This window comes from Dasypus novemcinctus, chromosome 28, assembly GCF_030445035.2.
Source record: "Dasypus novemcinctus isolate mDasNov1 chromosome 28, mDasNov1.1.hap2, whole genome shotgun sequence".
Classification (NCBI taxonomy): domain Eukaryota; kingdom Metazoa; phylum Chordata; class Mammalia; order Cingulata; family Dasypodidae; genus Dasypus; species Dasypus novemcinctus.
The window spans coordinates 40,839,808-40,852,310 of record NC_080700.1 but is presented as its reverse complement, the minus strand read 5'-3'; positions in this window follow the sequence as shown (position 1 = coordinate 40,852,310).

Sequence of the window (12,503 nt, the reverse complement as noted above, 5' to 3'; positions counted from 1 at the left end):
CTGCTAACAAGACACAGTGCCTGCTCTCACAGATTATGTAACCAAGGAGGGAGGAGCCAGTGCACAGTAACAAATAGGCATTAATGTCTCCTGGGGGCCAGGCATCATATTATTCAAGATAGTATGATTATATTTGATTCAGACGGTCTCGAGGTAACTCACAAAAATTTTCAATTTGAGTCTCTAAGGGGAAAAAGAAAGACTTTGTAAGTTACTCTGGTAGACCTAATAGCTATTAGTTGTCCAAGACCCCATCAAAAGCATTACCTCAGTAAACTGGGCATTCTGGTTAGTAAGCCAGGTGCTATCCTTTAACACATTCCCCAATCATTTACCAAAAACCTCTGTAACTTTCTGTTTCAAGATGCAGGGACAAATGTTTTGATCTAACGAAGAGAAATAAAACCAATATGGGGAAGGTTGCTTCCAACTCATTTAAAGGAATGTGGAGATTTACATTTTAATCATGGGCTCTTTAAATCTCATTACATATATAGCCACATACGACGTTAAGTGCCAAGCTGCTTTTTATGGGTAAAGTGTAACCAAAACATAATGAAAGCGATTGCAAAATAACCCAAACTCACACATGCGCATGCACACACACACATATATTTATATGTGTCTTAAATATAAATATGTGCTGTCAGATTCCATAAAGATTTATGCATTTGAGCATAGAGAAGAAAAAGGAGCCCAGCATCCATCCATTCATTGATTCAATCATGCAGTCTTTAAAATACATATGTGGTAGTTCATATAAGGGTTTGGTATCTATTATATACTAAGTCCTAGGTGCTGGACAAAGAACTGAATTAGGCAGCATCCCTCCCCTCAGGTAGCATGGCATAAATGCCTTTAGTAAGATGTGATAAGAACTACTGCAGCAGTAAGTAATGGATGGAGCATTTGACAGAAGGAGGGAGTGATGACTTCTGCTTTGAGGCCGATGAATGACGGTGGTTGTGTGAGTGAAGCTTTCTCAGAAGAAGAGATGACTGGCGTGGGCTGAGCCAGTGGGCTCCTGGCAGACAGCAGGTGCAGGAGGGCTTGGGAGCTGGTCCCTCAGGGGTGGAGCAGAGGAGAAGGCTCGTGGACTCACTCCAGCTTGGCCTCTTTGAACTGTTGGCAGGTCGTTTGATTGGAGTGTAGGTGCATGGAGATGATTGGATAGAGATGACTGTGATGATTGTGGAGTTTGGACTTTTACCTTCTCAAAGCGGTCCATGGTCCACAAAGCAGGGCAGTGACAAAGCCATTTTTTCCCCTTCTGATGCATGGTGGGAATAGATTCTAAAGAGATAAGTTTGCAGACACGGATTCAGGTAGGAGCTTCTGATCAAAGCACGAAAAGTGAAGAGCGTAGATATGGGAGAAGTTAGGGAGGGAGAATGATAAAGGGGCAGGCACAAGAGATATTGAAGGAGGGGACACAGAGGGTTTTGAATGAAGGATGGGATGAGGGAGGAGAATGTATTTAGGATGAATGCCAGGGTTTGGATAATGAGAGGAATGGAAGTGCCATGTTTACCAGGAGAGAGCAAACTGGAAGAGAAGTGGTATTTTGGGGGGATGCGATATGTTCAGCTTTGTTCCTGTTGAGATCAGAATGCTATTGGACTAACTGGGAGGCAAAGTCCAGTAGGTGGTTTTTGCAAGGTGTGATTCACTCTACAGCTGTCATTATTGTTCATCTTCCTTAGATCCAAACTTTATTATGTCCTCCACAAAAGACATGCTCCAGTCTTAATCCACATTCCTGGGTCCATTTGTTATTCGGACTTGGGAGATGCTCGTTAGTCAAGTGTGGATTTGTCATGAGCAGGATCTTTGAAGATTCTAGTTAGATGAGGCCACACTGCATTCATGCGACTTCATCCACCTAGTTAGATGAGGACACACCATGTCCACGTGACTTCATCCACCTAGTTAGATGAGGCCACACCATGTCCACGTGACTTCATCCACCAAGTTAGATGAGGCCACACCGCATCCATGTGACTTCATCCACCGAGTTAGATGAGTTCACACTACATTCACGTGACTTCATTCACCAAATTAGATGAGGCCACACCACATCCATGTGACTTCATCCACTGAGTTAGATGAGGTCACACTGCAGCCATGTGACTTCATCCATTTGCCTTGCAGAGGAAAGTCGGACACAGTCAGTGAGAAGACGCTGGAAGTCAGAAGAAGCCAGAAGGAGAAGTCATGTGATGGGGCCAGGGTGCAAACCAGGGAACCCCAAGGTGCTGTGGCAAGCCAGCACCTGAATGCTACGGACTTGAAGAAAGCATGGCTTGCTGAACTCTTGACTTTGGACCTCTGGCCCCCAAAACCATGAGACCATAAATTCCAATTGTTTAAGCCAATTTGACATAGCAATCCTGGCAGACTAAGAAGACTATGCGCCATTGGAACATGAAGATGAATAAATACACACATTCCCACCTTCATTCACAGTCCAATAGAGGAGTTAGTTGTTTGCATTCTAGGATGGCGTGAGTCCAAGCTAACCTCAAACTATCATAGAAGACTTTCCCAAAGAGCTGTTCCTATTTGTCTTCATGCCTCCAACCCTTCTGTATCTTTTCTAGGATCTGAAATTCAGGCCCCAACCCTGGTAGGAACATATATTTGATTATGTCACCTTCCTCCCCCTGGTTAAAATCCTTTGATGACTTTCAATTTCCTATGTGATAAATCCCAGGCTCCTCACAGTGTATTTAGGGCATCTCGGGACTTGTATTCCACATGACCCTATCCACCAATGGTTGGCAGTGTCCCCAGTGTGCTCAAGTTTCTGAAGCTTTGGCATGTAGGGTCTTCTTGGCTTGACCATGCCTGCCCTTGCTATGCAGGGGCAGTTGTCCCCACTCATACTCAGCCTCAACTTCTCCTGCACCTTCAGCAATGCCTCTCTAAAAGAGGGAGCTGGTATATGATGAGCAATGGACAAGAGTTATAAGACCTGGGTTCAAGTCTTGTGCCTACTCTTTCCAAATCATCTGATCTAGGACCAGTCACTTAATTTCTTTAAGTGCCCCCCCCCCTTTACATCTATAAAAAGGTCTTAATAATGCTCTTGCAGTTTTCTCTGGGTGATGGTGAAATTCAGAGTGATAAATAGATGCAAAGTAACTTGTAAATGAAGTGCTTTGTAAATGTATTTTATATGGACATTTCACTTGAGGCAGTGAAATGTCTATTTCTAAATAATAAGAGAAAATGAACAATTTATGGCATCACTCATTTGCAAACCTTTTTCTTCCTGAGAAAATTCTGATGAATGTGTCCTTCAAGTAGGGAGGTGCTATCTATCACCCATATAAATGGATCACTTACTTTGTACATGATGCCATGTTAGGTATTGACAATTTATCATTTCTTTTCTCCTGGAGATTATGGGTGTTTATATGTCACAACTGGCTATGCTACAAATTATGTTCTTTTATGTTCAGGGAAGTTCAACTTTATCTCAGATTCCATAACTAACTTTTACCTAGGCTTGACTGCACACAGGATAGTCAATATTTTGTTGTACTTTTGCTGGATGGTCCTCAAGTACTTATGATCTGGTTATTCTTTTTTTGGTGTTGATCTGATGGCCCTTGGAAGAGGTCTCAATGAAAAAATGTAGCCACAGTGACAGTGACGTGTGGCCTCTTTGGCAGTTGCATTAAACTTTGTGTCCACTTGTCTGTGTAGCTGCACAGGTGGACATCCACGGTGGGGCAGGAGAGAATGGGCTCCAATTGAATGGGTCATTGGAACCAGGAATCTGAATTGGCTAGCGATGGCTGTTATCAACATTTCATGGTCCTCTGATTTGACCAGAGCTCCTTCTTCTCAAATAATTATTTCTTATTTTTAATTTTTTTCTGCATCAACAAATACGATGTTTGCACGTCCCCAGGCTTCTGAAAATCCATATTTTTAACCCTCATTTCTACCTCCTAAGCTGCTGACCTTGACCTTTCTGTATGTTTTGGCATCACCAATAGCAATACTCCTAATACCATAGCTGGTAGTTACTGACCATATGCCAGGCTACGTGCCAAGTGCTTCATTCACATTGTCCCATTCATTCTTCACAGCTCAGGGGTTATTAATCATAGGTAGGCATGATCATAATCCCTTTTTCTCCTGATTAGAAAACTGAGGCAGGAGGCTGTTAGATTAATTTGCCCAAGGCCAGACACCAGTGATAGGCAGAGTCTGAAACCGGGGATTCTCTGGTTCTAAAACTGGCAATGGACCACTGGACCACACCATCTCTGAGACTTGATTTCCTTGTTGCATTTCCCTTTTGCACAAACCACACCTGCTCTTCAAGGAATTATGTGTTAGCTTGCCCCACATGTGTTTTCTCTCTTCTCACATCTTCCCTCTGCCTAATCACATTCCAGGTCTATTCAAGCTTGAGCACCATGTGTCTCACCAGAAGGCTATGAAGGGGTCTACATGGTGATGGGACAATAGCTCTTTGGTTCTCGGGGTGCCAGACCCATTTTGGGGTGACTGGTGACTCCAGCCTCTGCTGGCTGTGAGCAAACTTTCCTGTTTACCCCAGGATGTATATATATTTCATTTACTCTGTGGGACGCAGAGAAAGTCTGGCACGCTGTTAGAGCCTCTGGCAAGAGCTTCCTCCATGGAGACTTCACTGAGTCCTGGGTGCTGGGCTCTCATTGAATTCTAATCTCACTCACGGAGTGCAGCCCGAATAGATCATTCTCCCTGCTCGCTGATCTTCCTTGAGTCTTAGTTTTTACTTTCATTAGAATGAAACTCTCTGAGGGCATGCCAGGCACCTGGAAGTTGCTCGTTGACCCCCCAGCCTTATAAATAAATAAGCAGATACGCTTCTGCCCTGGAAAACAACCTGCTTTTATCCTGTGACCAGGCTCTAAGTCAAAGTGAACCAGAAGACTGAAGCAATTATCTGGACAATTTAGCAAGAAAGTAGTGGCAGGTTGAAATTTCCAGATAACGTGCAACTTCTTCCCATGTCACCTTGATGGGATCTGGACTGCATTTGCACGCCTGGTCCTATGTGTTAGGATTCTCACTTACCCATTCTGCCTGTCAGCACTTGGGAAAGGATTCTCTTCTTCCAGAGAATTCATCTAAACTCGCTCTCCCGAGGGCTGCTAGTGGTGTGGTGCGGGGCACGAGACCGCAGTGCACTGCGCCGCTTGCGGCTTCCCCTGACCATTTTTAAACATGCATGTGCCATGCGTTTAAGCATGTTCATGTGTAGGGAGCACTGCACCCTGCCTTGAGGAGCACTGCTCCTTGCTGGAGGGAGATGCCGTCTGCACAGAGACATGTCTGGCAGCAGTCTCGGGGAGTGGGCACATTAAGGCACAGAGCCCACGCCACCAACTGCAGTGAAAGACACGACACCCAGGCACCTCTTTCTCCCCAAAGGCGACGTGTTTAGTGGTGGAGACTCTGCATAGCTGGGAAAGCACAGAGAGTCAGAGCAGGGGCTGGACCCTTCCACTGGGTCCGAGAGGTGGGGGAGGTGAGGGGCAGCAAGAAGGGGGCAGCTGACCGGTGACCATTTCTACATAGCACGGAACTGGTCCCCTCCCTTGGAGCCGTGACGATGCCTGTAAACCTTTCCCTGGTGGCCCAGAGGCCGTGAGGATTCTCTCCTTGATTTCTCAGAGCAGCCTGCCTTGATGCTATAAGCCAAATGGATCCTTGGAGCACTTAATCCACCCAGAAGAAGCAGGCAGGGGAGGCCTTATAAATAGGTAATGGCCACCTCTGGATAACACTTAGACGTCTTAACTCCCTGAAAGTTATGCTGAGGGTCTCTAGCTGTAACACGGGTGGAAATGGGAAGGAGGAGAATGCATTTTGCTTGGATTTTTTTTTTATTTTTAGACCACTGTTTCATCAACTATTGATTTGATTGCAAAGGCCTTTAGTTAGTGCAGGAATTCCACTGGTGATAATTAAATTTTCAGAAGGTACCCTCGTGAGAGATTGAGGGGAGCAGAGGAGAGCGGGGGCTGCCGGCACAGTGGGTTCCACGGAGTTACGCAAAATTAACAGAAATTAGATCCAGGGTTGTTGAAGAACCTCTTTTATACTGAGAGGAGCCATTTAAGGATAACGATTGGAGAAGATGGTTCAGGAGAGCTTTTTTAACCATTCATCTGCCTGCCTAACTGACCACCGGGCGGGAGGCGATAAACCCAGGACATCGTGAAACGACTCCTATTGCCCTTTAGTTTGGATTCCTTTGCCCAGTTGCCTTCGTTCCCTTACAGCGTGGGGTAGCGCTGGCATCCGCCCTTTCCTGGGCGAGCCTCGCTTACACTAGCAGCTCTTGTGAAGTGTATAGTAAAGACCTGTTTCCCCCATTGGTCTTGATTTCTCTCTGAAAGCCCTCACCCCCCCTTTTGTGGGTGCTCGGTGGGATGTAGCTGTAGCCTCTGCTTCCTGCTGGGGGCCAGCCTGCAATGGCCGAAAACTCTCACGACGCCAACGAGCATCCTCAGAATAGAGCAGGTCGACGTGCTCGCTGAGACCAGCAGCACTGAAGACCCCGACAGATTTTTCTTTCTCTTCCCATAACGATATTTTGCAAGCTCCTGCGCTTCCGATGGCCAGGCCTGACTTTTTGCTGCTACCTCCAGCACTGGTTGCCGGGCATGTGAGCTTGGGTTTCATGGGAAGAGATATTCCTGGCGAGCAGGGGGGTGAGAAGGGAGAAGAAGGCTGCACTCTCACTGCTTCTGACCAAGACTTGAGGAGGAGGAGTTAAAACCCTCTGCGATGGGCGGGCTGCATGTGCGGAAACCAGGGCAGATAGACTCATTCACTGGGGGCCCACGTTTGCTTTCTCTCCCTGCTGTTTGGCGCAGGCATGAAACTGTAACTGCGTTTATAGCAGGAGGTCAGATTATATTCTCTTAGGAATTAGACCCCACAGGGACATTTATGGACAGCCGAGCAAATGCAAGCCAAAATGCAGAAGGAGAAGGTGGAGGCAAATGCCATCGGTGTAGGCATCCAAGTGACCATGGAACAGTGTACTGTCCTTTGGGTGACTTGCATTTACTGGGAGGAAAACGTGTGTGGAAAATTCCCTGGCCTCGGTCTCCCAGCCTCACACTCATTCACAGCACCCTAAGGATTCCCTACTACTAGTTGACCTGCTTTGTTGGAATAAGGAACCACGTAAAAACCACACTGCCCGTTGGCCTAACCCTTAACGTGCACTTAGGGTAGAGAACTAGGGGAGGACGGGGCAGCTGTGTTCTTTCACACATATTAAGGGGGTCTGCTCGTTGTGCCAAGATGCCCAACCCGTATCAGACACGAGGTGATGGACGTTAACATGATAAACCAAGGCAAATGATTTTGGTCCTAAGAGACTGTGCGAAGAAACACGAGTGTGGATGAAAGGAGGAGAAATCACAGGACATTGCTCAGCCCCCTTCTCTCAAGGTGCCATGATGTTTCCCAGGGAGGTGGCCGCAGGTCCGTGAAGTACAAGAGAAACTCATTGCTGGAGATGAGAGCAAATCTCGCTCAGGTGGGACTGGGGATGTCTGGTTTTAGGGCAGAGTTCTTTGGAGCCTATAGATGCCCCTGGAGTGCTGAACCTGCTGCCGAGGCAGGACAGTTACCCACATTCCATAAAGACCTGTGTTAGCAATCGGCCTTATTATTGCTCTTGTAACACCACTGATAATTTTGGGATATTATGTATATTTTTGTATTACTTAGACAAAAGTAATAATTGGATAGGTTTTGCAGTAAAAGTGGACAAACATTCTTTTGCAAAAGAAATATGTATACGATGGTCCGTTCTGCTGTCACTTTGCTTTTGAGACCACAGATTTGCTTCAAGACCATTGATATGTTAGGGAACGATCGGAGCGTAAGGTGAATTTTGCAGGGGCTTGTTCGTGATTTGGGCAGGACGAAACACTAGGTAAAAGGAGCAAACCGTCCCCAGATGGACTAAGTCTCATAGGAACACACAACAGACACCTACCTCAAACAGCTGCTGCAGAGGGTGAATTTCTCCTCCAGTTTCAGGAAACTTCCGATCACTTCACAACAACATGCAAGCAGCAGCCTTTCTGACTTCAGGTCTTTAAAAAAAAATTAATTTTCAAGAAGCTTTAGATTACATAAACGTTACATAAAAAATATAAGAGATTCCTCGATGCCCCACCACCTCCCCCTCCCACGCTTTCTCGTATTAACAACATCCTTGATTAGTGTGGTACATTTATTACAATTGATGAACCCATATTGAAGCACTGCCACTAACCGTGGATTATAGTTTACATTATAGGTTACATTCTGTCCCATGTAATTTTATGTATTATAACAAAATATATAATGGTTTGCATCTATCATTGCAACATCATACAGGACAATTCCAATGTCCTGAAAATGCCCCCATGTTATATGTATTTTTCCCTCTCCCTTCCCTCAGAGCCTCCAGTGGCCACTGCCTCCACATCAGTGATAAAAGTTCTTCCGTTGCTAGAATCACAATAAGTCTACAGTAGAATAATAATAAATCTACTTTTGTCCATTTTTCATGCCCCATTCTTGAGGATTTTGGGATGGTGATGCCCATTCTGCCTCTAGTTAAGAGGGGGATGCGATCCCATGGGTCTTTTTTAAGGGAAAGTGCCATATTTATTGTAGTGCCTATTTCTTAACCATTTAACATGCATACTTCTTAAATCAGATTCCTTTTTAAATACCTTTTTAAAATAATGTGTCATGGACAAAGTTTTTCTTTTTTCCTTTTTAAAAGATATTTAGATTATACAAAAGTCACAAAAAATATATAGGGGATTCCCACATGCCCTGCTCCTCACACCTCCCCCATTTTCCCACATCAACAACATTCATTAGTGTGGTGCATTCATTGCTGTTGATGAACACATCTGGAGCATTGCCACTAGCATGGATTGAAGTTTACATTGTAGTTTACACACTCTCCCACCCAATTCTGTAGGTTATGGCAAGATTTATAATGGCCTGTATCTGTCACTGCAATGTCATTTAGGACAATTCCCAAGTCCCCAAAATGCTCCCAATATTACACCTGTTTTTCCCTCTCCTTGCCTTCAGAACCTCCAGTGGCCACAGCCTTCACATCAATGATATAATTTCTTATGTTGCTAGAATCACAATAAGTCTCTAGCAGAATACTTAAGTCCATAGTTCATTCCCTAATCCTGAGGATTCTGGGATGGTGATGTCTTCTCCACCTCTAATCGAGAGGGGGCTGTGATCCCATGGGGCAGATGGATTGGACTCTCTTGCTTGCAGTTGTAGGCTCTCTCGATTCCTTGGTATGGTGGTTGTCCATCCTTACCTCCTTGTTAGTTGTCCTGGGTGAGTCCAATGAACTGGAGAGTAGCTGTTGCAGCTCTGCTGAGATTCAGGGCCCAGCTTGCACATGGACAGCCCAAAGATTTAAGTCTCTTGGATGTACTCCTACCAACTGTAGAACTAATTATAGGTTCAAATAGAAGGACAGAAGAGCCATGTGAAGGGAAACCACAACTGAGGTGAACAAAGTTTTTGAGTATTGTGTTCAACCTGCTTTACCCTATGAGCCCTGCAGCTTTTATGGTGTGATTTTGCATAGAAGAGTGATATTTAGGGACCTATTTGTTATAATCATTCAGCAAATATGAAAATTTCTCTTTCTTTCAAGAACATGTTCTTTGAGTTAATTAGGGCCTCTTCTAGTTCTTAACTAGTTTAAGAGAAAATAATATTCATCATTATTTGTATATTTAACTTTGCAAAATCATAGACCTCTTCATATTGAGTATTCTCAATAAATGTTTTCTGCAGTGATTTGAATTGGTTTATTCACAGGTTAAATAATAGAACCTGTAATTAGGCATGCTAAGATTCCTGTCTCAGATATGTATTTAAGCTCATCACATTCCTACCCATGAATTTTCAGAACTTATTTGCAGAAATAAAATTCTATGGAGAAGGCAATATTTCCAAAGACTGGGTTTAATAATGAGGCATTAAAAGGACGATTTTAATGAAAGCAAGGTCTAAGGATCAATTTAGTTTCTTTCTCCTTGATTTGTAAATGTTGGCCGTCACAGCCTCATCTGGAGTTACTAGAAACCCTTAGCCTGCTCCTTTCTCCGTCACCCTTGTTCTTACCTGGACTTCTCCTCCTTCCAGGAGTGGCTGCAGCTCCAACATCGCAGATGAGACTGGCATGCAAACTTCTGCAACTGTGTGCCGGACTCCTTAAACATTACCAGCAGAAGTCATCCTCCACCGGCTTTCAATTCTGTTATAAATTCTTTCTTTCAGAGGAGAAGAAACGGCAATCAGTCTGACAACACCCTATAATATTTTTTCTCCCCCAATATGGAAATTTTCAATCTCTCTACAAGAAGAGAGCAGCATTTTTAAACAGCTATTTCCATTGGTGGCACACTGACATTTAAATTTGGTGAATTTCTTCTTCCTCTGAGGTTGCGCCAAGTAGAGTTTAGCGCACAACTGGAGCAGATCAAAATGTTCTGGTTGGTGGAAGAGTTTCTTAGAACAGATGTCTTAAAATCTTGGCATTCACCGGCAGAGAACATGTTCAAAATACATTTATCTGAAGTTTTACCCTTTAAACAAATTAAATGAAAAGTTTAAAAAATATTTTTAAATGAAAGAAAGGAAACATCTTTTTGCTCTCGGGCAAAATTTTTTTCTGGTCTTTTCCATCACGGCTTTTCCCCGATCCCTTTTCCCTGCTTTGCTGCTGTAATATGTTAGCTTAGGTTCTCTGCTGGCTCCTTTTTAATGATCGCTCACAGATATTTGCAAGTTCTTGTAGTTGCGAGGCCAGGATGATGGCTCTCAGGGTTTCTCCTCCTCTCACCGGGGAGCGTGTGAGGGACGTTCTTCTCTTCTTCTCTGTTCCCAGAGATGGGTGACTGCAGGCTGCTTCCGAGGGAAGACGTTCTCGCCACCATCCCGCACTGACAGATTGTTCCCACAGGGACCCTTGTCTGGGTAATTCTTTGCTCCCCCTCGGCTCTCTGCACTGCCTGAACAAAGCTGGAGGGGTGGAGGGCCCAAAGGGAAATCAACACGCCATTGGCAGGAAATTGGGATTGATTTTGGGGAGACACTCAGCAAGGCCTATAATGCATAAGTCGGAACTAATTAGACACAAACTCTAAAGATAATTCTCCAAACTAATTTAATTAATAGCTTCTACTCCCCCAGCATCAAGGTTTCGTCAAAATAGGCACTATATACGAAAGGGACTGACATCTCCAGAAACTCCTTTCCCCACCTGTCACCTACCCTGTGGGGAGAGAGAGGATTAAGAAGCCGAGTGAGTGTAAGGTGATCCGAAGATAAAGGGAAGTCAAGGCAGATTACCAGTACTGCAAACAAAAGCCAATTCTTTTAATAAACAAGAAGGAGCAGTCTTGTATTTTAATCATGAAATATGAACAAAAATAAATATGGGGGCAATTGGGATAACCAATGAATTTAGGAATTCAAAAGTTGTAGACTTTTTTATTATTGATTTTTTCGAGGGACTGAAACTGGGGGGTTGAAACTGGGACCTTGTATGTGGGAAGCTGGCGTTCAACCACTGAGGCACATCAGCTCCCTTGAATTGTTTTTGTTCTTTGTTTGCTTTTTTTAGGCGGCACTGGGGACTGAACCTGAGACTTCCCATGTGGGAAGCAGGTGCTCAACCGCTTGAGTCACATCTGCTCCCCATTAGACTCTTAATTACTCTGGCTTTTCTTTACTTTGTCATATAGTCTTGGGTAATTGTATGTCTCCCTGAACTTTATTTCTTAATGTGTGTGTATGTATATATGTATATACACATATATATGTTGGTTTTTAGTGCCAGATGTTTTCCCTCTAAAAACAGAATACATTACTAAACTTCTCCCGTTGCTTCATGTGATAAACAGGTAATAAAGTAGCTCTAAGCAACCCTAAGTATCCATAGCAAAAAAAAACACATATATTGAAAACATTTCTTAATAAGGATCCTAAAAGTAGGAAAAGACTGATGGTAGACAGTGGGTGTCAGAAATGGGAAACGAATTTTTTCAGCTGGGCTTGCAAATTTGCTCTGAGTTTTCTGGACTCTTCTTCTTACCCGCATGCTGACAGAGCAAAAAGACCAGCAGAAAAAATCATTTTGCAATGCCGAAGACATCACGCCAACATTATGCCACATAATGGCCGTGTCTCGGGCTGCAGGTGGGTGCCTTACTGATGTGAACTCCTGAAGGCTATGTGCAAACATTGGCAGGCAGGTAACTGGCTAACAGCAGGAAAAGGGAGTCAAAGACTAAGAAGCAGCAGCGTCTGGAAAAAGCTGCTCATTGTGTGGCCATGTAAGTGGAGAGTATTTTCCTTATTCCTTTACTTCCACTCGCCAGGCAGCCTTTCAGCCATTCTCTCCCCAGGGATTGCCTCCTGACCACATCTTT